The 26,649-nt window shown below is 39.1% G+C and overlaps 1 long non-coding RNA gene across 14 annotated transcripts in view; it reads left to right on the top strand.

The window, feature by feature from the left end:
* LOC103348112 (uncharacterized) overlaps nt 1-26,649 on the top strand; it is a 210,480-nt gene that overhangs the window by 92,059 nt on the left and 91,772 nt on the right. Inside the window, exon 4 of one of the 14 annotated variants that reach the window (XR_016235877.1) lies at nt 23,186-23,687. The exons of the other annotated variants lie outside the window; for them this stretch is intronic. This is a non-coding gene — a long non-coding RNA (uncharacterized LOC103348112). Of the gene's footprint in view, nt 1-23,185; nt 23,688-26,649 lie in introns of those variants that run through there. 14 annotated transcript variants of the gene reach the window in all.

Below are 26,649 nucleotides of genomic sequence, written 5' to 3'. Positions count from 1 at the left end.
TAAAATCTGGTTCAGAATTGCACAAAGACTTTTTTCCTACTCTGTTTTAAACTACAGAATTTTAAAAAATATTTTGAAAAAACAATAAGCATGAATAGCATTTTCATTTTGAAGACAAAGTGTTGTCCTTCTGACAGTAGAGCATGTTGTACTGGTTCTCAACCTGGTTGAACATTATAGTTCTATTTTTTAAAAGTACCAATGTCTTGGCCCTTTCTTCCTGAGAAATTAATATTTAATTGATCTGGGATGAATCTGATGTGAAAGCAGAACCACACCCTGTACCTTCAATTCTCAGATGTCTTTGCTGAGTTTTTCTGGAGGATAAAATAGCTTTCCTAAAAGCTGTCTCCTGAAGAGGGCTTAGTTAAGGCCATTTTATTTATGGTTTGCAAGGTATTGTCTTTACTGGGTTACATATGGAGAAGTTTCCTTAGTATCAAAAGGCCACTCCAAGAAACATGTGAAGAGGTGTTCCAAACTTTCTCCTGGCAAGTGTCATGGGGAGACCCGCAACATAATGCTGAAATGAAACCATCTGGCACTTAAGGAGTTCTATATGTAGAGTAAGGTATAGTTTTCAAGCCACTTTCAAAAATAAAGCTGCCTTTGGATTAATGGATAATAATATTTATACAATGATTTGTCATGTAGTCTATGCTGCTTGGTAATGAGAGATGCTCAGAAGTGGCTTGGGGATGGGAGAAAGAAAATGGATGTAAACATGGAAGACATCAGTGAGAATATGCATTAGTGAGTATTCTACACTTACTGCCTGTTGCTTTATAGGTACAATCAATGGTTGGAAAATGGAGCCCACTGAAATTTTTATAAAAAAGAAATTTACTAATACATCAGATTCTCAGGGTCAGAGCAAATGCATGATAATTCCAACAACACAATCCCCATCAGTTCTCATGTTAATGTGATATTAATACAAAGAGTAGAAATTCAATGTAGTTCATAGATAACATTTTAAGAATATAATGATACTTTCCTTTTTCCCTCCCTCTCCTTTCATTCTTCCATCTTTCCTTCTTTCCTTCTTTCTTTCTTCTATTACTTTTCTTTCCTTCTTTTTCTTTTTTTAATCTTTGAGATTACATTTAATTTTGAGATAATATATTTAGTGTTCCACTAAATAAAGAGTTCAACAAGTAAAAAGGAAACAGACTATAGTTCAGCAGGAATGTAGGCAAAGGCTATAAACCATAAGCAGATGAAAAGATGCCATTTCACTCATATATAGTAAATTTTAAAATAATCACAGATCATGAAAATTATAGTAGTATATCTATACATTAACTACCACAAATAAAAGAAGACATGATATTTTTCTTTTTGCATCTGGCTTATTTCACTTAGCATAATAATCTCCAATTGCATCCATTTTGTTGCAAATGATAACATTTCATTCTTTTTATAGCTGAGTAATATTCCATCATATAAAATATATCACATTTTCTTTATTCAGTCATTAGTTGATGTACATTTAGATAGGTGGCTTAACTTAGTTATTGTGAATTGAGCTTCTATCAACACAGGAGTGCAGGTAACTCAAATGCTACTTTAATTTCCATTAAAATTCTCTGTTCCAGGGGCAGACATTTGATGTAGCAGTTAATACGCTGCTTTGACCTGTGTTTGTGGTCTGCTCTGCTCCTGATTATAATTATCAGTTATTGTATACCCTGGTAGGCAACAGGTGATGGCTCAAGCAGCTGGGTTCTTGCCTCCCACCTGGGAAACCCAGATTTAGTTCCTGATTCCTGGCTTCGGCCTGGCTCTGGCCAATCACAGCTGCTATGGGCATTTCAGGATCAAACCAGCAAATAGGAAATTGTTCTCTCTCCATCTTTCTTATCTCCTCTCTAATCCTCTCAGTTCCTCCCTCTGTCTCTCTGACTTTCAAAAACAATTTTTGGCATCTGCTGCAAAATAACCTAATTTTTTCAAGAACAGTCTTCATGAGTGAACAGTCAGGCGATGCAACTTTATGTTTCTGATACCTTCAAACTAGAAATATTTGAGTTCTTGTTAGAAGAATCTAGTCCTGAGGCATCTGAAGGCTTTTACCTTAAAAATTGGAAGTGTGCATTCCTTGGCAAATGTTATTCATCTCTCCTATTTGGTCTATATTTGGTGAGGTGAAAAGAGAGGTAAAGAAAAAGTTATCTTTCTCTGTGATGAGGCTAAAAAGTGCCTCTGAATTCAAGTAACTCTTCTTACAAATATCTGTTATTTTCAGAGAAATTATTTTCATCTCTTCATCTACAAACTGATTTTAATGAGTTTCCACTATGTATAAGGCACAGGGTAGGTACTTGGAGAAAGCCAAAGATAAATGACATTATTCAAGCTTTCATTTATTTTAAGATTTATTTATTTATTTTAAAGTCAGAGTTACACAGAGAGAGGAGAGGGAGAGAGAAAGAGAGGCTTCCATCCACTGGTTCTCTCCCCAATTGGCTGCAACGGCCAGAGCTGTGTCAATCCGAAGCCAGGAGCTTCTTCCGGGCCCCAATGTGGGTGCAGGGGCCCAAGGACTTGAGCCATCTTCTACTGCTTTCCCAGACCATTTCAGGGAGCTGGATCGGAAATGGAGTATTATATTCTTAGAATTGTACCTATGAACTACATTAAACCTCTCCTTTTTGTATTAATATCATATTAACATAATAATAGTTTTGTAATTATCTTGTATTTGCTGTGACTCTGAGAATCTGATAAATTAATAAATTCCTTAAAAAGGTCTTCAGGGGCAGAATCTGCGGCATAGTGGGTAAAGCTGCCACCTACAGTGCTGTCATCTCGTGTGGGCGCTGGTTCAGATGCTCCACTTCTGATCCAGCTCTCTGGTATTGCCTGGGATAGCAGTAGAAGATGGCCCAAGTTCTTGTACCCACGTGGGAGACCTGGAAGAAGCTCTGGTTCCTAGCTTCGGATCAGCCCAGCTCTGACTGTTGCAGCCATTTGGAGAGTGAACCAGCGGATGGAAGGCTTCTCTCTCTCTCTTTACCTCTGCCTCTCTGTAACTCTGCTTTTCTAATGAATAAATAAATCTTTTAAAAAATTATGCATGGATTTAAAATTTTTTTCACCAAAATAAACACCTTTTGATTTGATATTTACCACAAACTTTTTGAAGTCTCCTCTTATCCATTTATCTTGCATTTTAGTGAATTTCTCACATTTGTTTTCACATTTGCTAATTTTATCTTCATTTGTTTTAGTACACTGGGTAGTTCATGCATTGAGTTCTCCTTTCAATTATTACATTTTTTCATTTCTAGTATTACATTTATTCTTTTTCAAAAATTCCTCTTTTTAATATTTAAAATTTTTATTTAAAACACGGTTAGAGGGAGACAGATAGGCAGAGAGAGAGGGAGAGAGAGAAAGAGAGAGCTCCCATCCATTGATTCACTCCCCAAATGGCCCCAACAGCCTCAAGCTGTGCCAGACTACAGCGAGGAGCTGAGAATTCAATGCAGGAACCCAATCACTTGAACCATCATTGCTTGCTCCCAGTGTCTACATTAGCAGGAAGCTCAAGTCAGGTTCTAAGGGTGGATATCAAACTCAGGCCCTCTGAAATGGGCTGCAGACATCCTAACTGCAGGGCAAAACATGAGCCCCTGCTTCTTGTTTTTTAGAAGATGTTATCCTTACAATTTTTACTTCTTATTTATATCTTTGAAACTTTAGAGAAAAATTTCATTGTCCTATTTTCTGCTGATATTAACAAGAATTCTATTTGTTGAGACTCTTGGCTATAATGAAGATCGGTTTAATTGAGTGCTTCAAATGGTATACTTTGAAATTTTCTGTGTAGCAAATTGCTTCACAGAGTTGTGGGTTGTGGGTTGCGAAGTTATGACTGTGGGTGGTTTTATCTATCTCTGCCAGTACTGTGGTCATCTCAACCAGTTTTTATAACAATTTCTTAGTTCTAAAGTCGTTTGCCAAAAAAGATATGTGAATTCAATCCCATATTCAAATAGTATCGGTTCAGAGTTCTCCCAGATGATAAATTTTGAACCATGACCTAGGACAGGCAGACCATTTTTCCTACCTAATCTCCATCCAATGGAAGGAACTTTTCTAGTCCCTTTTGAGAGTGTACCTGAAGCTTTCCATACTACAAGGCCAAAAAATCAATTTCTGCCTTTCTTTTCAACTCTCTACTCTTGGGTTAAAACCCTTAGTCACTTAGGAAAATATCCAGGGTCAGTCCCCTCATGAACTATTTCACAATAGCTTCCACTCACTGTAACTACTTCAGATTGACTGTCTTCATTTGTAGCACCATGTGGTTTGCCTTTTTTGTTTTCAAGCTTACATATGTGTATGCATGTTTCTCTAGGTTTATCTATTCAGTGACACTATATGTTTGAAGCAAGAGGTAGGAAGTATTGATCAGCCATAGTGACAAAAAATCTATTTCATCTATATGATGCCACATGACTAATGTGACTTCCTTTGTATCCTCAGTTTGCTTTTGTTTTCAAAAAAGAAAAAAAAAAAGGTCACATGGGCTATCTTGAAAATACAGTCTTGAATCTTTTTGCTCTGTGTTTATGTACCATGATACAAATGGCATATTCCCAGAGGAGAAACATTGCATTGCATGTAGACATGCATTAAAATCACTGGAAAATTAAAATGAACAGAGAACTGTGCGTGGAATTTCTGAGGAGCCCAGCTGCAAGGAAAAATGTCTTCCTCTAAATTGGCAGCTGTTTTTTGGCAATTCAGCTTCATGGATTCAAACTCAAATGCAGCTTTCTTTTGGCAATGGTGGTCATTGATGTCTTCATGTTATCACACTACTCCTTTAGAATAAACAAGAAGTTTTACTACTAGTTTTTTTTCTATGTTCAGATCTCAAGAAATTGGATATTCTCTTGGCATCAGACCATTACCTGCAGTTGCTTGACTTAATACTTGGTTAAATGTCACTTTCAAGCCTGAAGTATAATAATGAAAAACTTTTCTTTGTGAATGTGTGTGTATAGGAGGCATAGAATTATGAACTATAAAACCAAGGTGACAGGAAGGTGCTAGAAGAAATGTTCAAAACATTGATATGATTTATGAACATGTGGCAAACAGATGTGGTAGAGTAATAGGGACCCCTATCTCCTTTTATAAATTTGGATCATGTTTGTGTCTTTCTTGTACTACTACCACCCCCAGGTTCATAATATGCTTTATTAAAATTCTCTGCAGGGCATATGGATGATTAATAATTGTTGATGACAAATTTGATTTCAGTAAGCTACACAATGAAAGATAAATACAACAGGGCTATTTTAACCTCTGTATATTATGGTCATTAGAATGAGGCTTCTCTGTAAGATGGTCTGTGTTGAGATTGTATGTAATTTATGGACATGTCACCAATGACCCTGGTTCTGGAAAAACTCTTAAAAATTTCTTTTGTTGTAATCATCACTTGAGTTTCAGTTGTCACTAGGGGAAATCATTTTTGGAAAAAACATAATCAAGAATGGATTTGAAGAATGGATTCTTCAAATAAAATAAATATTGATTAGCTATCTAGAAATACAATACAAAGAAAATCCTGAGTTAGATATTAGAAATAAAAATTTACTTGTAACCGGTTTCCGGCAAGATGGCGGAATAGGAAGGGAGCACACTGATAGTCTGGGGAGAGATAGTTTAATAAAAGTGGAGATACTGCAGGTTCAAGGAAGAGTAGGGGAGGAAACAGCAGAAGAAACTCTTCCGGAACGCGTGACTCACAGCAGACCTGCGTGGAGAGCGTGGGAGCCCACAGTTCGGGACACCAGCGGCAGACTCAGCACACCAGCGCTGGAACGCGAGGTGAGCCGAACCTCAATAGCCCGAAACACCGGCAGGCAAGCGGAGAGAGGAGACTAGAGGGAACGACCCCCGGGGGGGGAAGTTCACAAGGCTAACTGGAAGAGAGAGAGAGAAAAAAAAAAAAGGGTGACTAGTACGGACACGGGTTTCTCTCTCTCCGCTCACCTCTCAAGGGCGAGCAAGACAAAGAGCAGGCGCCATCTTGGACATACGTCATAAGCAGAGCAACCTCAGGTCTGCACCAGCCCTGAGCCTAGCAGAAAAACCTGACTCTGGGTGAGGCGAATTAACAGGAGATTAGGACCTAGTAAATTTGTGGTGCTACTGAACTGAGACTGTGAAAAAATAGACGGTGGGGGAGAGAACTCACGGAATTCACGTGAGCACTCTCCAGAGACGCTACAATTCCGTAACTTTGGCAACCCAGTGGGAGGCTGAAGGAGAATTTGAGCCCACTCTGAGGGCCGAACAGATTCCTTGTGGGGTTCTTGGGAAAGAGCTTCCGATCTCTGGCTCCTGTGGGTATATCATTTGCCTGCTAACTACCTCCAACTTCGTTCAGCTGTGCGGAATTACTTCCCTTTTGAATCAAAAAAAAAAAAAAAAAGAAAGAGAGAGAGATTTACCACGCCTAACCTGGGAGTGTCACCTTTGGCACACCAAACAGAGCTCTCAGGCCACACCCATCTCAAGCCCTAAGGCTCCATCAAAAACAGATAGTCCACTTAATCTAGAGTCATAGTATAACAAGAAAAAGCACCACAGTGAAGAAACCAAATATCTCCAATATGCCAAATAACAAACGCAAAAACCGAGGTAATAAAAACAAGGAAGTCACCATGACGCCCTCAAATGAAAAAGACACCCCAATTCAAGATTATGAAGATGATGACATAGAAGAAATGCAAGAAGCAGATCTCAAAAAATTGATAAGAACATTAAGAAGTTCTCAAAAACAAATTCTTGAACTACACAAATCCTTAATGGACAAGATAGAAAATCTCTCTCGTGAAAATGAAATATTAAGGAGGAATCAAAATGAAACGAAACAACTAGTACAACAGGAAACTGGGATAGTGACTGAAGTGAAGAATTCAATAGATCAAATGAAAAACACAATAGAGAGCCTTACAAACAGAATGGGTGAAGCAGAAGAGAGAATATCGGACTTAGAAGACAGAGAACAGGAAAGGATACAGTCAGACCAAAGAAAAGAAGAGGAAATTAGAAATCTGAAACATATTGTCGGGAATCTTCAGGATACTATTAAAAAACCCAACATTCGGGTTCTAGGAGTTCCTGAAGGCATGGAGAGGGAGAAAGGATTAGAAGGCCTTTTTAGTGAGATATTAGCAGAAAATTTCCCAGGTTTGGAGAAGGACAGAGAAATCCTAGTACAGGAAGCTCACAGAACCCCTAATAAACACGACCAAAAGAGATCCTCACCACGACACGTTTTAATTAAACTCTCCACAGTGAAACATAAAGAAAAGATCCTAAAATGTGCAAGAGAGAAACGTCAGATTACTCTCAGAGGATCTCCAATCAGACTCACAGCTGACTTCTCATCAGAAACCCTACAAGCTAGGAGGGAATGGCGAGATATAGCCCAGGTACTAAGAGAGAAAAACTGCCAGCCCAGAATATTATATCCTGCAAAGCTATCATTTGTGAATGAAGGTGAAATAAAGACTTTTCAGTGCAAACAGAAACTGAAAGAATTTGTTGCCACTCGTCCAGCCCTGCAAAAGATGCTTAAAGATGTGTTACACACAGAAACAAAGAAACACAGTCATCAGTATGAAAGAAGGTAAAGGAAGGAAACCAAGGAAGGAAAGCTCACAGCAAAAGATCACAGGGAATTCAAAGCATATATTAGAACTTATCTTTGGCAAATGGCAGGGCAAAGTTACCACTTATCATTAGTCACATTGAACGTGAATGGCCTGAACTGTCCAGTTAAAAGACACCGATTGGCTGATTGGGTTAAGGAACAAAACCCATCTATTTGCTGCTTACAAGAAACACATCTTTCCAACAAAGATCCATACAGACTGAAAGTGAAAGGCTGGAAAAAGATATACCATGCCAACAGAAATGAAAAAAGAGCGGGCGTAGCCATCTTAATATCGGACAACATAAACTTTACCACAAAAACTGTTAAGAGAGACAAAGAGGGACACTATATCATGATTAAGGGATCAATTCAACAGGAGGATATAACAATTATCAATGTATATGCACCTAACTACAGGGCACCAGTTTAAAAGATTTATTAACGGACTTAAAGGGAGACTTAGACCCCAATACAGTAGTACTGGGGGACTTCAGTACTCCACTCTCAGAAATAGACAGATCATCCGGTCAGAAGATCAACAAGGATACAGTAGATTTAAATGACACTATAGCCCAAATGGATCTAACAGATATATACAGAACTTTCAATCCTACAGCTAAAGATTTTACATTCTTCTCAGCAGTGCATGGAACCTTCTCTAGGATTGACCACATACTAGGCCATAAAGCAAGTCTCAGCAAATTCAAAAGAATTAGAATCATACCATGCAGCTTCTCAGACCATAAAGGAATGAAGTTGGAAATTAGCAACTCAGGAATCCCTAGAGCATATGCAAACACATGGAGATTGAACAACATGCTCCTGAATGAACAATGGGTCATAGAAGAAATCAAAAGAGAAATCAAAAACTTTCTGGAAGTAAATGAGGATAACAGCACAACATACCAAAACTTATGGGACGCAGCAAAAGCAGAGTTAAGAGGAAAGTTTATATCAATAGGTGCCTACATCAAGAAATTGGAAAGACACCAAATAGATGAGCTTTCAATTCACCTCAAGGATCTAGAACACCTACAGCAAACCAGACTCAAATCTAGTAGGAGAAGAGAAATAATTAAAATCAGAGAAGAAATCAACAGGATTGAATCAAGAAAAACATTACAAAAAATCAAACAAACGAAGAGCTGTTTTTTTGAAAAAATAAACAAAATTGACACCCCATTGGCCCAACTAACTAAAAAAAGAAGAGAAAAGACCCAAATCAATAAAATCAGAGATGAAAAAGGAAATGTAACAACAGACACCACAGAAATAAGAAGAATCATCAGAAATTACTAAAAGGACTTGTATGCCATCAAACAGGGAAACCTATCAGAAATGGATAGATTCCTAGACACATGCAACCTACCTAAATTGAACCAGGAAGACATCAAAAACCTAAACAGACCCATAACTGAGACAGAAATTGAAACAGTAATAAAGGCCCTCCCAACAAAGAAAAGCCCAGGACCAGATGGATTCACTGCTGAATTCTACCAGACATTTAAAGAAGAACTAACTCCAATTCTTCTCAAACTATTCAGAACAATCGAAGAAGAGGGAATCCTCCCAAATTCTTTCTATGAAGCCAGCATCACCTTAATTCCTAAGCCAGAGAAAGATGCAGCACTGAAAGAGAATTACAGACCAATATCCCTGATGAACATAGATGCAAAAATCCTCAATAAAATTCTTGCCAATAGAATGCAACAACACATCAGAAAGATCATCCACCCAGACCAAGTGGGATTTATCCCTGGTATGCAGGGATGGTTTAATGTGCGCAAGACAATCAATGTGATACACCACATTAACAGACTGCAGAAGAAAAACCATATGATTATCTCAATAGATGCCGAGAAAGCATTTGATAAAATACAACACCCGTTCATGATGAAAACTCTAAGCAAACTGGGTTTGGAAGGAACATTCCTCAATACAATCAAAGCAATCTATGAAAAACCCACAGCCAACATCCTATTGAATGGGGAAAAGTTGGAATCATTTCCACTGAGATCTGGTACCAGACTGGGATGCCCACTCTCACCACTGCTATTCAATATAGTTCTGGAGGTTCTAGCCAGAGCTATTAGGCAAGAAAAAGAAATTAAAGGAATACAAATTGGGAAGGAAGAACTCAAACTATCCCTTTTTGCAGATGACATGATTCTTTATTTAGGGGACCCAAAGAACTCTACTAAGAGACTATTGGAACTCATACAAGAGTTTGGCAAAGTAGCAGGGTATAAAATCAATGCACAAAAATCAACAGCCTTTGTATACACAGACAATGCCATGGCTGAGGAAGAACTTCTAAGATCAATCCCATTCACAATAGCTACAAAAACAATCAAATACCTTGGAATAAACTTGACCAAGGACGTTAAAGATCTCTATGATGAAAATTACAAAACCTTAAAGAAAGAAATAGAAGAGGATACCAAAAAATGGAAAAATCTTCCATGCTCATGGATTGGAAGAATCAATATCATCAAAATGTCCATTCTCCCAAATGCAATTTACAGATTCAATGCAATACCAATCAAGATACCGAAGACCTTCTTCTCAGATCTGGACAAAATGGTGCTGAAATTTATATGGAGGCACAAGAGACCTCGAATAGCTAAAGCAATCTTGTACAACAAAAACAAAGCCGGAGGCATCACGATACCAGATTTCAGGACATACTACAGGGCAGTTGTAATCAAAACAGCATGGTACTGGTACAGAAACAGATGGATAGACCAATGGAACAGAATTGAAACACCAGAAATCAACCCAAACATCTACAGCCAACTTATATTTGATCAAGGATCTAAAACTAATTCCTTGAGCAAGGACAGTCTATTCAATAAATGGTGCTGGGAAAATTGGATTTCCACGTGCAGAATCATGAAGCAAGACCCCTACCTTACACCTTACACAAAAATCCACTCAACATGGATTAAAGACCTAAATCTACGACCTGACACCATCAAGTTACTAGAGAACATTGGAGAAACCCTTCAAGATATTGGCGCAGGCAAAGAATTTCTGGAAAAGACCCGGGAGGCACAGGCAGTCAAAGCCAAAATCAACTATTGGGATTGCATCAAATTGAGAAGTTTCTGTACTGCAAAAGAAACAGTCAGGAGAGTGAAGAGACAACCGACAGAATGGGAAAAAATATTTGCAAACTATGCAACAGATAAAGGGTTAATAACCAGAATCTACAAAGAGATCAAGAAACTCCACAAAAACAAAACCAACAACCCACTTAAGAGATGGGCCAAGGACCTCAAAAGACATTTTTCACAAGAGGAAATCCAAATGGCCAACAGGCACATGAAAAAATGTTCAAGGTCATTAGCAATCAGGGAAATGCAAATCAAAACCACAATGAGGTTTCACCTCACCCCGGTTAGAATGGCTCACATTCAGAAATCTACCAACAACAGATGCTGGCGAGGATGTGGGGAAAAAGGGACACTAACCCACTGTTGGTGGGAATGCAAACTGGTCAAGCCACTATGGAAGTCAGTCTGGAGATTCCTCAGAAACCTGAAGATAACCCTACTGTTCGACCCAGCCATCCCACTCCTTGGAATTTACCCAAAGGAATTTAAATTGGCAAACAAAAAAGAGGTCTGCACCCTAATGTTTATTGCAGCTCAATTCACAATAGCTAAGACCTGGATCCAACCTAAATGCCCATCAACGATAGACTGGATAAAGAAATTATGGGATATGTACTCTTTAGAATACTATACCGCAGTAAGAAACAACGAAATCCAGTCATTTGCAACAAAATGGAGGAATCTGGAACACATCATGCTGAGTGAAATAAGCCAGTCCCAAAGGGACAAATACCATATGTTCTCCCTGATCGGTGACGACTGACTGAACACCAAGAGGGAAGCCTGTTGGAATGAGGTGGACACTATGGGAAACGGTGGCTTGATCAGCATAGCCCTGACTGTTAATGAACAACTTAATACATTATCCCTCTTAGTAGTTTTTTTATCTGTTCTACTTAATATGACTGGTTTAGTTCTGTAATTGATGCACAGTTATTCTTAAGTGTTGAAAATTAACTGAAATGTGATCCCTGTTGAACATGGGAGTGGGAATGGGAGAGGGAAGAGATGTATAATTTGGGACATGCTCAGGCTGACTTGCCCCAAGTGGTGGAGTTGGAAGCATACCAGGGGATTCCAATTCAATCCCATCGAGGTGGCATGTACCAATGCCATCTCACTGTTCCAGGTGATCAATTTCAGTTCACAGTTGGTCATGGTGGAGGGACTGGGAGTCAAAGGGAGCACATAGACAAGTCTAGTACCTGCTAATGCTAACCGATGGAGTAAATAAAGGGGAGAGTGATCCAACATGGGAAGTGAGATACTCAGCAGACTCATAGAATGGCAGATGTCCTAAATAGCACTCTGGCCTCAGAATCAGCCCTAAAGGCATTCGGATCTGGCTGAAAAGCCCATGAGAGTATTTCAGGCATGGAAAGCCAAGACACTCTAGCAAAAGATCTCTGTGAGTGAGATCCCAGTGGAAAGAACAGGTCCTCAAAGAAGGAGGTACCTTTCTCTGAAGGGAGGAGAGAACCTCCACTTTGACTATGACCTTGTCTAAACAAGATAAGAGTCGGAGAACTCAGAGGGCTTCCATAGCCTTGGAAACTCATGACTGGAGCATAGGGAGATTACTGATGCCATAGACAGGAGTGTCAATTGGTAAAGTCAACAACAGGAGTCACTGTGCACTTACTCCTCATGTAGGATCTCTATCCTTAATGTGCTGTACATTGAGATTTAATGCTATAACGAGTACTCAAACAATATGTTTCACTTTGTGTTTCTATGGGGGTGCAAACTGTTGAAATCCTTACTTAATGCATACTAAACTGATCCTCTGTTAAAAAAAAAAAAAAAAGAAATTATCAATTCCCAACTTGACTCTCACTGGGATTAAACATGACAATAGGTCTGATCTGATTTCATCATCATTTAAAAAAAATCATCTATTATTTTTCACTTTATGTTTCTGTGTGGGAGCAAACTGTTGAAATCCATACTTAATGTATACTAAGCTGATCTTCTGTATATTAAGATAATCGAAAATGAATCTTGATGTGAATGGAAGGGGAGAGGGAGTGGGAAAGGGGAGGGTTGTGGGTGGGAAGGACGGTATGGGGGGGAAGCCATTGTAATCCATAAGTCGTACTTTGGAAATTTATATTCATTAAAGAAAAAAAAAGAAAACATATAACTTGTAGAAAAAAAAAATTTACTTGTAACCAATTATAAATACAATGTGGTAGATAAACATATGGACAGGAAAACACTGGAATATTGGGTTTCAGTTTTAGACATTTTAGACAAAGCCATTTAATTCCTTCTGTCTTTGTTATGAAAGCAAATGTTTTGCAATGAGTGTCATATAGTTAGAAAAATATTAATAAAACATTTGAATAAATAATACATCCACATGGCAAGAAATTTAAGCAATGCAAATATATTTCTAGTAAACAGTTGTTAGCCGGCGCCGTGGCTCAATAGGCTAATCCTCCACCTTGCGGCGCCGGCACACCGGGTTCTAGTCCCGGTTGGGGCGCCGGATTCTGTCCCGGTTGCCCCTCTTCCAGGCCAGCTCTCTGCTATGGCCAGGGAGTGCAGTGGAGGATGGCCCAGGTGCTTGGGCCCTGCACCCCATGGGAGACCAGGAAAAAGCACCTGGCTCCTGGCTCCTGCCAGGATCAGCGCGGTGCGCCGGCTGCAGCGGCGGCCATTGGAGGGTGAACCAACGGCAAAAGGAAGACCTTTCTCTCTCTGTCTCTCTCTCTCACTGTCCACTCTGCCTGTCAGAAAAAAAAAAAAAAAAAAAAACCGTTGTTTTTTCTGTTATCCATTCCAAGTCCTCAACTTCACTTGTCTAGAATTGCTCATACTTGAACTTATTAAATAGAATCAGAATATTATAACCTAATTTTTCAAATAGAAATATTGAAATTAATACAAATTGCATTTAGCATCCTATATTACTCTCACTGAGAGTAACAGACATTTGTAAAGCTGGTAATTATATCAAGGTCAGATAATTCCCACCTCATTCAAGTGATATAGTTGGGGAAATTTTGAAAGGGTAATGGGAAAAAAATTCAGAACTAATGCTAGTGACCTGCAGATTACTGACTGGTGAATTTTTGCTTTCAGGTTTGACCTTGTCCAGCAGACCTAAAAGAATATTGAACAGAGCTGAAGGAAAGTTGTCTAAGCAATCAAAATAACAGACCTCCACTTAGACTCCTGAATTTTTTCAGATTTATTTGTTTATTTGAAAGCAGAGTTACAAAGAGGCAGAGAGAGAGAGAGAGAGAAAGAGAGAGAGAGAGAGAGGTCCTCCATCCTCTGGTTCACACCCCAAATGGCCACAAGGGCCAGAGCTGTGCCAGTCCGAAGCCAGGAGCCAGGAGCTTCTTCCAGGTCTCCCACACAGGTGCAGGGGCCCAAGAACTTGGGCCATCTTCCACTGCTTTCCAAGTCATAGTAGAGCACTTATTAGAAGTGGAGCAACCAGGACCCAAACTGGCGCCCATATGGGATGCTGGCCCTGCAGGTGGCAGCTTTATCCATTACACCACGCGCAAGACCTGATTTGCAATATTCCAAACATCTACATTTCTCCCAAGCAGCAAGATGGCCTGCAAATTGTCTGGAAGTCAAGAAGACTGCTGTTCCAGCCTCCCATAAAGTGCTACAGGAGTCAGCGTGGGGCAAGTCTATGCCTAGTGTGTGGCATTAAAGGAGCAAAAGAACTGAGAGCTCTTATGCTTTTACGGCATTCCTTTATTTTTCATTCAATTAGCGTAAATTATAAAAACAGCATCAAAAATGAAAACACATGGTAACTGTATCATAATGTAGTTGAGAAATAATTTAGAAGATGGACTTAACCACCTCAAAAACTTGAGGAAAAAATTCAGGAGTCTAAGTAGAAGTCTGTTATTTTGATTGCCTAGACGACTTTCCTTCAGCTCTGTTCAATTCATCAGCTTCCCTCTCATCCTACTCAGTAATGACTGATACTCAGTTTTATACCTGGTTTTTAGAGAAGTTGTAAGAAAGCTTCCTTAAGGAAAAAAAATAAATAAATAAATAAATAAAAAAGAAAGAAAGAAAGAGTGTTATCACATTTTTGTTTCTTTACAGTGTTTTTCCCCCTAGTTCTAAAAATAGGCTAAGACATTTAGTCTTAAATAACTGGACAGTCTCTTGATTTGTTTCTAAATTGAAATGCCTCAGTGGTTGACAATTGAAGAATGATTTACAATTCCTGGAGTACTTTGTGGACTTGGTTTTTTAAAACCAGTTCTTAATATTCAAGCTATTTGGAAGTAGACTGAATAATAGCTAGCGATTTTTAAAATGTGGGGTTTGTCCAATTTTGAGTCAGTGCTCAAGCTGACACATTTTCAAAAATATAAATTATCATACTCAATTATCCTAGGAACCAGTGGATAAGAAGTTACTTTTTCTCTTAAGTTGTAAAATAATTTGGTACTCAAAAATTTAAAACTAAGGTAAGTAGACTTTCCTGAGCAAGTGTTATAGCCCTTGTATAGTCCACATTCATTCTAATATTAACCCATAGTGATACCAAGTACTTTTAGGACTTCCCAGCACAAAAATTTAGTGAGGTGGAAGGGAAACACACCATTTTATGTATCTTCTCAGAACAAAAAGTAATACAAACTTTCAAAACTAAATTCAAACGTCAGTCCTGGTATCAAACAAGTATAGCAGAGTAACTGACTGACATTAGCATATTGTCTTTCTGTATATGGCTTATTTTACTCAACATGATGTCCTCCAGTTGTGTCCATTTTGCTGCAAATGGTAGAATTTCATCCTTAAAGTAAATCTAAAGGTAAATAAAACTCCTTTTGCCGTCCTAACCAATACTAAATATTATCTGACTTGTTATTGTTGCTAGAGTGTATCAGACCTTTTAAACCACTGGAATTTTTTTGACTTTTGCTCTAAATGAGCTCACAAGCCACTGAGCAATTTTGAATAGAAAGGTGAAATTTTCTGACTTGGATGGATCACTTTGGCCATGTAGTTGTGAATAGACTATAAGGAGGTTAAGAGAATAAATAACAAGACCAGTTAAATATATTTTATGTAATCTGCTCAAAATAACATAGAGAATTAAATCAGGGTGGTAGCAGTGGAGGAGTAAGAATTCAGTGTACAGCCAGACTCTAGATGTGTTTAGCAGGTGACATGTTGAAAGTTAAGCCAGTGGCTTTGCTGTAAAATTGCATGCAGGGTGTGTGAGAGAGAACTCCAAGATTCTGGCCTGAGTATCAAATAATTCAATTGCTGGTTACTAACAGGGGGAAGATTGCAGGAAGAGACAGCTGAAGTAGACTAGGAGTCAGCTTTGGGTTGGATATGTTTAAGATGCTATTAGGTAACAAACTAGAGATTGGATATCTAATAGAGTGAGTCTAGGTGATTATGATAACTCAGAACAAGAGTATAAATTTTAGAATCTTTATTGTATAGAAAATATTCAAAGCTTTGAGACTAGATGAGATCACCAAAGGAGTAATAAAGTCAAAGAAGAAAAGAGGTCCTTGTATTAAGCCCCATATGTATTTAGTGGGAGGTAAGGAGAAACCAGGAAAAGAAAAGGACACAACAGGAAAGCCAAGATACAGGCTATGCCAGAAATCCAGTAAAATACAGACTTGTTCCACATAGAAACATTTCACTCAACCATATACAAATGGTAGTGCCATAACATTATATTGCCTAGTGATGTCATAACCATCTTAGCTTTTGTAAGTGCACTGTACAATGTTTGCATGTTTTTGAAATTACCTAACTATGCGTTTTTCAGAACTTACTCCATTTTTAAGGTACACAAGGCTGTATTTCCCAGGCTGCAGATAGAGCAAATAGTTAAGAATTGAGATCTGAGCATTAGATTTAGCCATATTGTAGTTAATGATTATTTTTCAACCATAATTGTTTTGGTTAAAACCCTGACTAGATTGTTTGAGGAGAGGAATTAATTATTCCTTGTTTAATTTTCGTATGAAAAGGAGAAAGGAAACAGAGCTGCAGCTGGATGGTAGATGAGGTAAGGAGTGGTTTTTGTGCTTTTTTTTTTAATTTTGGCAAAGTATTATTCTTTTTGTGCACTTACAGGAGTGATTTGAAGAGAAGTAAAAACTGATATACAGTAGAGAAGGGAGAAAAATTCTGGTGTGATGCCCTTGAGTAGGAGAGGGGGAATGGTACTAGTGCACAAATAAAAGGAACATGGATCATTCACCAGCTGTGGCCTAAAGGCATCGATGGGTATGGATGCAGGATGGTGGATTAAAACAGTAGGAAGGCAATTGGTGATGATTTTCATAGAATTAGTAAATAAGATCATAGCTGAGGGTACAGAAGAGGGAGAGGTGTTACAAATTTTAGTAGAAAGGATGAAGTATGGAATAGTTCTTTAGAAGAAAGACACTGGGAACGATTTGTTATTTTTAGTCTGTCCTGGAGTATTTTCACTATATTAACCTCTCAGTTTCTATTCATGCTCCAAATTGATTCTCTTTTAAACAGGATTATGACATTCTACTCAGTCACATGTCTTGCTCTTTCTAAAACTCAAAGTCTCCAATGTCTCAGACAAGGCTGTACTGTCTGCTTTCCTGTTACTCTCTTAAATTCATCTCCAATTCCTGTTGCCCTCATATACTCTTTTCAGAAAGGAAATTTTATCTATTTTGTTCACTACTGTATCCTCGGCACCTGGAACAGTGTCCAGCACATAGTAGGTTCCTTAAATATTTGTTCAGGGGCCTGCGTTGTGGCATTGTGTGAAAAGCCACAGCCTGCAGTGCCAGCATCCCATATGAGCGCAGGTTCAAGTCCCAGCTGCTCCACTTCCAGTCCAGCTTCATGCTTGTGGCCTCAGAAAGCAGCACAAGATGGCCCAAGTGCTTGGGCCCCTGCACCCACATGGGAGACCTGGAAGAAGCTTCAGGCTCTTGGCTTCTACTGGGCCCAACTCTCTCTCTCTCTGTTACTCCCTCTGTAAGCCTTCCAAATCAACAAATAAATCTTTAAAAAAAAAAAAAAACCATTTGTTCAGTAAATGAAGTAGAGCAGCATTTTAAAGGTAAACAAACAAAAAGAAGTCTTTCACTGAATGCATTGTGATTGTGTTGGGCCATATTGGTAATCATGTCTTTTTTTTTTTTTATACTAACTGGGACAGTCTGAATCCAGACAGGAGGTGTTCTTGCTTTTTGTTTGTTTGTTTAAGATTTTATTTATTTGAAAGGCAGAATTACAGAGAGGCAGAAGGAGAGAGAGCGAGAGAAAGTCTTCCATCTGCTGGTTCACTCCCCAAATGGCTGCAACGGGTAAAGCTGGGCTGATTTGAAGCCAGGAGCTTCTACTGGGTCTCCCACATGGGTGCAGGGGCTCAAAGACTTGGGCCATCTTCTACTGCTTTCCCAGGCCATAGCAGAGAGCTAGATCGGAAGTGGAACAGCTGGAACTCAAACCAGCACCCATATGGGATGCCGGCACTGCAGGTGACACCTTTACCTGCTATGCCACAGCACCAGTCCCAGGAGGTGTTCTAATTTCAATGCCACTGGAATTTTATATATCTTTCATTCAAAAAAAAAAAAGACAGTTAAGAATACTTCTTGTGTATTGCATGTGAACTACCTATGATTTGTAGTTAATGTGTGCTTATATTCAGGCATGAACTAACCTAACCTTAACCTCAATCAATGCAACACAGAGCCAAAGTGGATAATACTCTCTGAAATTCATTGTTGAATATTTTCCACTTGAATTCCATAATGCTATCATTATGAGAATAACAAGAGAAAATTCTTTCTAGGCATTGAGTCAGAAATGCTACTTATTTTGTCATTATTTTATGAATATTGCAAATCATACTATTATCACTTTGTTCCTTTCTTTTCAGTGGTTGCAAGAAAATTTAGAGTCAAATATGTGCCTGTTGTTTTTGTCAAGCACTTCTATGGTATAGGTTTGTGACTATCCCTTCTGTTGTTAAAAATAATGACACAAATCCCTAAATACATAAGAAATATATTGTTCATGCTTTGGTGGTCCAACTCAGTGTACCTGATGTCTAAAAGAAAAAGGAAAGTAAACGAAAAAATCCATTTATAATGAAACAAATGTGCAGAACTTCTAAAATGCATCCTGAATGCTGACCTCACTTATTGCTTCATCTTACTTATTCCATCATCCTATTCTCTTTAAACTAATTTGGCTACTTTTTAATTTTAATTTAATTTACCATATTATGTTTGTATATTTTTAATAAAGAAATAATGAAATTTCTTATTTTCCAATAGTTGTGTTGTTCCCAGATATTTGCAAATGCTGCACCATGTTAATATGCACCATGTTAATACAGAGAAGCTAAACTTTGTGGGGTTTTTTTTGTTTTGTTTTGTTTTGTTTTGTTTTGCAAATAGGAATAGTTTCTTGGGTTTTAGGCAAGGTTTTCCTTTATAGACATCCCTAAGTAACGTTCTATTGGAAGCCAACTTGAGCTAGGGAAGATCAAGGGACAGAAGTAACTGTTCTCCAACTGTCTCCAACTGTCTTTACTACTTGGGGTTAACCTCAAGTAAAAGCCATTTGTCCCTAACATACAACATTTCCCTTCACAACCAGACATCGGTGTGTGCTGTTAACTTTACAAATGTAGGGACCTCAGAAGTTCTCTGTAAGAAGAAATAATAGTACTTCTAAGTTTCTGCATTTTTCATGCTCTGTTTCCAAGTGACAAAGATCAAAGCTTAGTAGAATGAATGAATCAGGAAGAGTAGTCATAACCCCTCATCTATACCCTATTTCATCCTTCAATGTGATGGTTTTCCTCTATCACTCCAGTGGCATTCACATTCACTTGGAAAAATATCTGATCTTTAAAAATTCATCTCAATATTTCAAAGGCTTTGGAGTAGTAGAGGCCACAATCTTGACCAGACTTCAAATAGCACATAAAAATAATTAAAAGATCCTATCCTCCCTAAATTACCAGAAAGTAAAACTTTATGACACTTTAAATTACAGTTGACACATCATATTGGTCAGGGCCTGGAAGCTAGAAATTACACAAGTTACTTCCACTCCTCTTCATGAAAATTTGTGATTTTAAGAGGACAATAAAAGTAATTTTTCTCAGAGTAATATTTGCTTCTCTGTTGTCATGCTGGAATAACCCCTTAGGGAAACCCTGATTAGATCTAATAACAGTGAACTCCAGCACGGAACTAGGGCTGTGTTTGCAAATAAGTGCCAAGGTCAGTGTATAGTGCTTGAATGGGTCTCTAATGTCAAGAAGTAGCAGATTCCTCATAGAAGTCAACACTGTTACAACATAAAACCTTGAGTCACACTGACATGTTAATCCGTGAAGCTTTTGTCCTCCCCAGAACCATCAGAGTGTCCATCCAGATCAATTCAAAAAATTTTAAAGTTGTACAATAGAGATCATTAAGTATGGGATCAAATTTTATATTTACAATGGCTTTTTCACAATAAAAAGTTAATTGCCAATGAATTTCAGTTCTCAAGGGTTTCCTCTGCCAGGATTCCAAACACTTTTCTCTCACTCTCTGCCTTAACTCCCCTGCCCTCAATCCAATCAGCCAGTTGAGACTTTGGGAACTCTAGAACTCTACCCTTTCTAATTTCTAATTTCTGTTTTTATTTTTGTTTTTCAAAATGCTACTAATCTTAAACTGGTGGTAGATGCATGTCAGCTGTATTGACTTATGTGAAGGATCCACAATAGGTAAACAAGGATCACAGAAGAGACAACAGCCCCAGAAAAAGGAAAAGTGGGCTGGCGCCGTGGCTCAGTAGGCTAATCCTCCACTTTGTGGCGCTGGCACCCCAGGTTCTAGTCCCGGTCAGGGCACCGGATTCTGTCCCAGTTGCCCCTCTTCCAGGCCAGCTCTCTGCTGTGGCCAGGGAGTGCAGTGGAGGATGGCCCAAGTGCTTGGGCCCTGCACCCGCATGGGAGACCAGGAAAAGCACCTGACTCCTGGCTTCAGATCAGCGCCATGCGCCGGCCACAGCGCACCAGCCGCAGCGGCCATTGGAGGGTGAACCAACGGCAAAAAGGAAGACCTTTCTCTCTGTCTCTCTCTCTCACTGTCCACTCTGCCTGTCAAATAAATAAATAAATAAATAAGAAAGAAAGGAAAAGTGGAAGAACAGATGGTCTCCCATATCTCCTTAATGAAATGAGTGTTGAAAACGGGGGAAAATAGAACAAAGAAAGAGACTAGGGAAACAAACAAGAAAAACTCCAAGAAAGGTGAGGTAACTGTATTGTCATCTCCTTTTAGAATCCAAAACAGCTCTTGTGAGAGGTGGGAGCACCTGCTTGTGTGTGTACTGTGCCAACACATATTCTATTTTCCCATCCTGTTGGAGGCGCAAAGGTTTAAGAGTTAGAAAAATTAAATTGGCATGAGAAACCTGGCCGTTTCTCCTCCCTGTACTTTTAAAATCTGCTATTTTACTTTTACCCAGAAAGTTAAATTTTTTCATTCACCCTATAGTATAAATCTTATAAAATTTATCAGCATCTGATATAAAGTTCACTCTGTTATAAAAGTATGTACAATAGAGTTTTTGAGGTAATTTGAATTTGGTACAGTTAACAGTATGCCACGAGGTTGCAGAATGTCATTTGGGGAGAATTCTCTCAGTAGGATTCACCTCCCAGTTACCAAGGTCCTGCTTATGAGTAAGAATTTGCACATAGCATAATTACTCTGTATAATTTGAGAGCTAAAAATAATCTTATGAGAACTTTAAGGGTTCGAGTAGTTGTCAAATTAATTAGTGTTTATCCTTAAAATTAAAGTGATGAGGCATAGAGATGAGATGATGATGATGATAATGATGATGACAACAGTGACAATGATGTAAACACCTGTAGAGCATTCACATGTGCTGAGTGTTGTTCTCAGTACTTTGCATGTTATTTACTTCAATCCTTACAACAATCCTGTGAAATGGGAACTACTGTTATTCCCATTTTAATGATGAGGAAACTATATGACATGTTCAATGTCTTACAACCTCCTACTAAAACTAGGAGTCTGGCTCTAGAGCCATGATTCTTAAGTATTTCATTTTACTCCAAACATTTTGGGGTGTATGAAAGAACAAATGAATTAAAGAATGAAACAGTGGGCAATGTAGTAGTTCTTAAGATATTTTTCTTGTTATGTATTTTCTTGGTATATGTATTTGCTGAATTTTGTTATTTGTATATGTGTGGGTTTTGTTTCTGTCTATAATTACACACACATATGCACATGTATGCATGCACCTCTAAACCTATATAAGTTACCAAGTGTCTGCTTAATATTGAAAAGTTTGCACACTATATTTTTTAAAATTTTAAATGAATTTTTATTAGAGATATATATATAGAAAGAGAGTCCCATTCAGTGGTTCACTTCCAAATGCCCACAACAGCTGGGGTTGGGCTAGGCTGAAGCCAGGAGCCAGGAACTCAGTTCAAGTATCTCATATTGGTGGCAGGTACCCAACTACTTGAGTCATCACCTGTTGCCTCCCAGCATGTACATTAGCAGGAAGCTGGAATAGAGAACAGAGCCAGGACTCAAACCTAGTCACTCTGATATGGGATGCAGACAATCCAAGCAGCTTAATTACCATGCTAAATGCCAACCCCTAAAGCTTTTAAAATAATTTAAATTGCAAAAACTTAACATCATTTAAGGATTCTTCTTGTAAATTGAGAATAAAATTGGACTTTAGCCATCATACAATAACTTACAAAAATGTGCTGACAATTTAAGCAATAGAAAATGAAATTTTGGAAAACAGAATGGAAATTGAAAAAAATTCTTCTATTTTACTGATGGATAATTTTTGGAAATAAACTTCAGTGATTCTTTCTTTCCTATCTTTCTTATGTCTGGCCAGAGAGAGGGATGATGTGTAAGCTGTTAAGTATTGAAAGATGGATTATATGTGATTCTGGTAAGTTTGTGTATAGCTATGTGGCTTTGTTTGTGCTCTACCAGAGTTCATAAATCCATTGTAGAAGGATTCTCTTAGTACATAGCAATGGACTCATACAGTTTTTTGGCCTCTATTAAGTTATTGCTACATTTATGATGTCTAGGTTTGTGATCAATAAAAGTGTTGATTTTGAGAAATCAGTTAGGCTGCCTTATTTCTAATTAAAAGTGCTTTCCAGGTTAGAAAGGAGATGAATTATTTTGTAAATGGTTTCTGTGCTTACTTACAACCTTAGTCACATACTTTGGATATGATACTATTCTTTGCTAAGTTTCAACTGGGTTACCAGGTACTACAGTCTTGCTAGAGTGGATACCCTGGATGTAGTATAATATGAAAGAAATATATTTGCTCTTTGTTCTAGGTTCCAGTCACAGAGTCCGTCAAATCTTTGGAATATCCTGAATAATAGAAATATCTGTTATTGTTCATGATGTGTTCCTTTTGATAACACCTCGAGTTGTTCACCAGAAGGATTTACTGACTAGAGGTTGGGAGTTTTAAGCTCTATCTATGGACCTCTGGGAAGTTGGTCTGAAGACTGGAGATTAAGGGCTAGTGTGGTGGCGTGGTGAATTAAGCTGTGCCTGCAATGCCATTATCCCATATGGGTGCCAGTTTGAGTCCCAGCTGCTCTACTTCTGATCTAGCTCCCTGCTAATGTACCTGGGAAAACAGTGGAGGATGGCCAGAGTGCTTGGGCCCCTGCACCCTCAAGGGAGACCTGGAAGAAACTCCTGGCTCCTGAATTTTGCCTGGCTAGCCCCAAACATTGTAGCCCTTTGGGAAGTGAACCAATAGATGGAAGACCTCTCTCTGTGTCTGTAATCCTTCCCTTCAAATAAATAAAAATTAAAATAAAAAAAGACTGGCAGTTAATCTCCATAAAAACTCTTGATCAAGGTTTGTTGAACTTCTGGATGCTGAATATGTGGAAGTGCTGGAAGGGTGGTGCTTTCAGAGAAAGGGTGTACAAATTCTGCCCCTCCTTCACAAACCTTGCCTTGGATCTCTTCCATTGGCTGTTCCTGAGTTGTAGCCCTTGTAATGAACTGGTAATTGTGGGGAGCAACTCGGACTAGACTAAGTTACTGGAATTAAGACTTATTCTATGCATCTGCTCTCCCACAATATGGCGCTGAGAAGGGAGAAACAGCTTCTACACAGCTGCCTCCAGTTCAGCCAATAAACAGCAGGACCTGCTCCTGATTGGAGGAGAGCAGCGTACTCGGCGTTGTGGGTAGCAGAGTTGGGATTGGTGGAAGAGGACTATAAAGGAGGAGAGAGACAACATGCACCAGGGAACATCTATCTGAAGGAACACCTGTGCAGCCCCCGAGAGAGCCGGCCGGCCGGCGGTGTGCCGCTCTCCCGCGGAAGTGGGGAAAGTGGCAGGGGGAACCGCCCTTCCACGGAGGTGGAAGGGACAGTAGCCAACCCGGGAAGAACCAGCAGCGAACCCGGGGAGGGCCGAGCAGACGAAAGAACAGCACAGGGTCCTGTGTCGTTCCTCCGTGAAGAGGGGGAGCGACATAATGGTGCCGTGACTCAGATAGGAAGCCTAGGCAGGGTTTAGTGTCGTTCCTCCACGAAGAGGGGGAGCGACAGTAATCACAAGGAATGTGTTTCCCCTGGGTTCTGTGAGCCATTCTAGCAAACACTGAACTAGAGGAGCTGCTGGCCATGGGAGCTTCTGGTTTACAATCAGTCAGTCAAACATATGGGAGTCCCAGACTTGTGATCGGGAGTAGAGCCAGTCTTGGCAAACTGAGCCCTTAAATTGTGAGCTCTGACACTAATTCCAGATAGATAGTGTCAGAACTGAATCAAATTATATTGTGCCCATTTTTTTTTTTTTTTTTGACAGGCAGAGTGGACAGTGAGACAGACAGACAGAAAGGTCTTCCTTTTCCGTTGGTTCACCCCTCAATGGCTGCTCCGGCCGGTGTGCTGCGGCTGGTGCACCGCACCGATCTGAAGCCAGGAGCCAGGTGCTTCTCCTGGTCTCCCATGCAGGTGCAGGGCCCAAAAATTTGGGCCATCCTCCACTGCACTACCAGGCCACAGCAGAGGGCTGGACTGGAAGAGGAGCAACCGGGACAATTTTGTGGTCTGGAGAAATGCTTGGTGGGTGAGGAAAACAACTGACCTGTCGAGTCACAGAAGTGTTCTGTGCCATGTTGTGAGAGTCCAGGAGAAGAATATTTAACCCATGTACCACTATTAAGCATCATCTCAATCTTTTGTTGCTGTGGCTGTCTCCATAGGAAGTAGGAATATGGTATATCCCCAATGGTTCCACCTTGTTATATTTGACCCTTGTTGCAGCCTCTGTAGACTATGACATCAGAGGGCTTGTTTTCTTTTCAGCTTTGTGTCATCTATGAACTTGATGAGCTTGCTTTTCCAAGTTTTACAAACACTTATCAAACAAGAAAGCTCCAAGGGCAGAACCTTATAACACTTTGACAATAGTAGGCAAAACCATGAAGAAATTGATGAAATAAACAGTTCATTTTTGGACTGATCTAATCTTCTTTAAAATGCTATTTGAAATGCCAAAGAAAAGAATAATTATTATTACAAATAATATTCTTAGAGATAAGTATATATTTAAAAGAGATAAGCTCCTGATTTGAAAGAAAAATTAATTCAAAATTGAACATTAATATATATATAAATGTATCTTCTCTATAAATGATTATAAACCTTATAGTATGTAGGTAAAAAAGAATACTGCACAAGCATTAGTCAGCTGAGTAAAAATGATAAAAATGAAAGCTACCCTCCTCGAAGTCAGCTTATAAAGTAGCCATTCTTCAAAATGTACAGGGAAAGGTGAGGGTTGCGGGTGGGAGGGAAGTTATGGGGGGGAAGCCATTGTAATCCATAAGCTGTACTTTGGAAATTTATATTCATTAAATAAAAGTTTTAAAAAAGTTGTTTTTTGCATTATATTTTCACTTAAAAACTGCCCTGAATACTCTCATCTGCAAAAACCTTTTATGGATCTCTGCTTCTTATACAACACTCTGGAAGCTAAGGCCTTCTACAAAATTGGCTTCCTTTGCCTATCCAGTTTCCATGCCCACTAACTTGCTGCTTTTCTTATAATTTGGACAGTCTCCTCACTGTCCCCAGAACACAGCACACATACCTGTTCTCGTTGCTTTGTTCGAGTTCTGTACACCTAATGTTCTCTGCTTTCCTCTAAGATCTTCCAAATCATGCCCATTTTTCTTTTTTTTTAAAGATTTATTTATTTATTTGAAAGAGTGACATAGAGAGAGAAGTAGAGGCAGAGAGAGAGACGGGGTGGGGGGTGTCTTCCATCCGCTGGTGCACCGGTTCACTCTCCAATTGGCTGCAACTGCCAGAGCTGCACAGATCTGAAGCCAGGAGCTAGGAGCTTCTTCCAGGTCTCCCACGTGGATACAAGGGCCCAAGGACTTGGGCCATCTTCCACTGCTATCCCAGGACATAGCAGAGAGCTGGATTAGAAGGGATGCCAGCACTGAAGGTGGTGGCTTTACCTGCTAAACCACAGCACTGGCCCCTTCCATTTTTCAAACTCAGTTCAAATCCTACCCCCTGTGTAGCAAGCTTTCCTGTACAGCTTCCATCTTCATTTGTCTCCCTCTTCTCCGAAATCTAAGTGGCAACTATTGTGCCAATATCAAGCATAAGATACATTTTCCCTGCTTTGTAAGTCAGACCACCTAGATCTGAATTCTTTCCTTTTATTTATTTTAATTCTATGTGCATATTTATGGGAGTACACTGTGATAATTGAGTACATATATACAATTTGTAATGGTCATATCAGGG

Source organism: Oryctolagus cuniculus, chromosome 6 (genome assembly GCF_051225735.1).
Source record: "Oryctolagus cuniculus isolate XC-2025 breed Fujian yellow rabbit chromosome 6, ASM5122573v1, whole genome shotgun sequence".
In the NCBI taxonomy this organism is placed as follows: domain Eukaryota; kingdom Metazoa; phylum Chordata; class Mammalia; order Lagomorpha; family Leporidae; genus Oryctolagus; species Oryctolagus cuniculus.
This window is presented reverse-complemented; position numbering and strand designations above follow the sequence as displayed.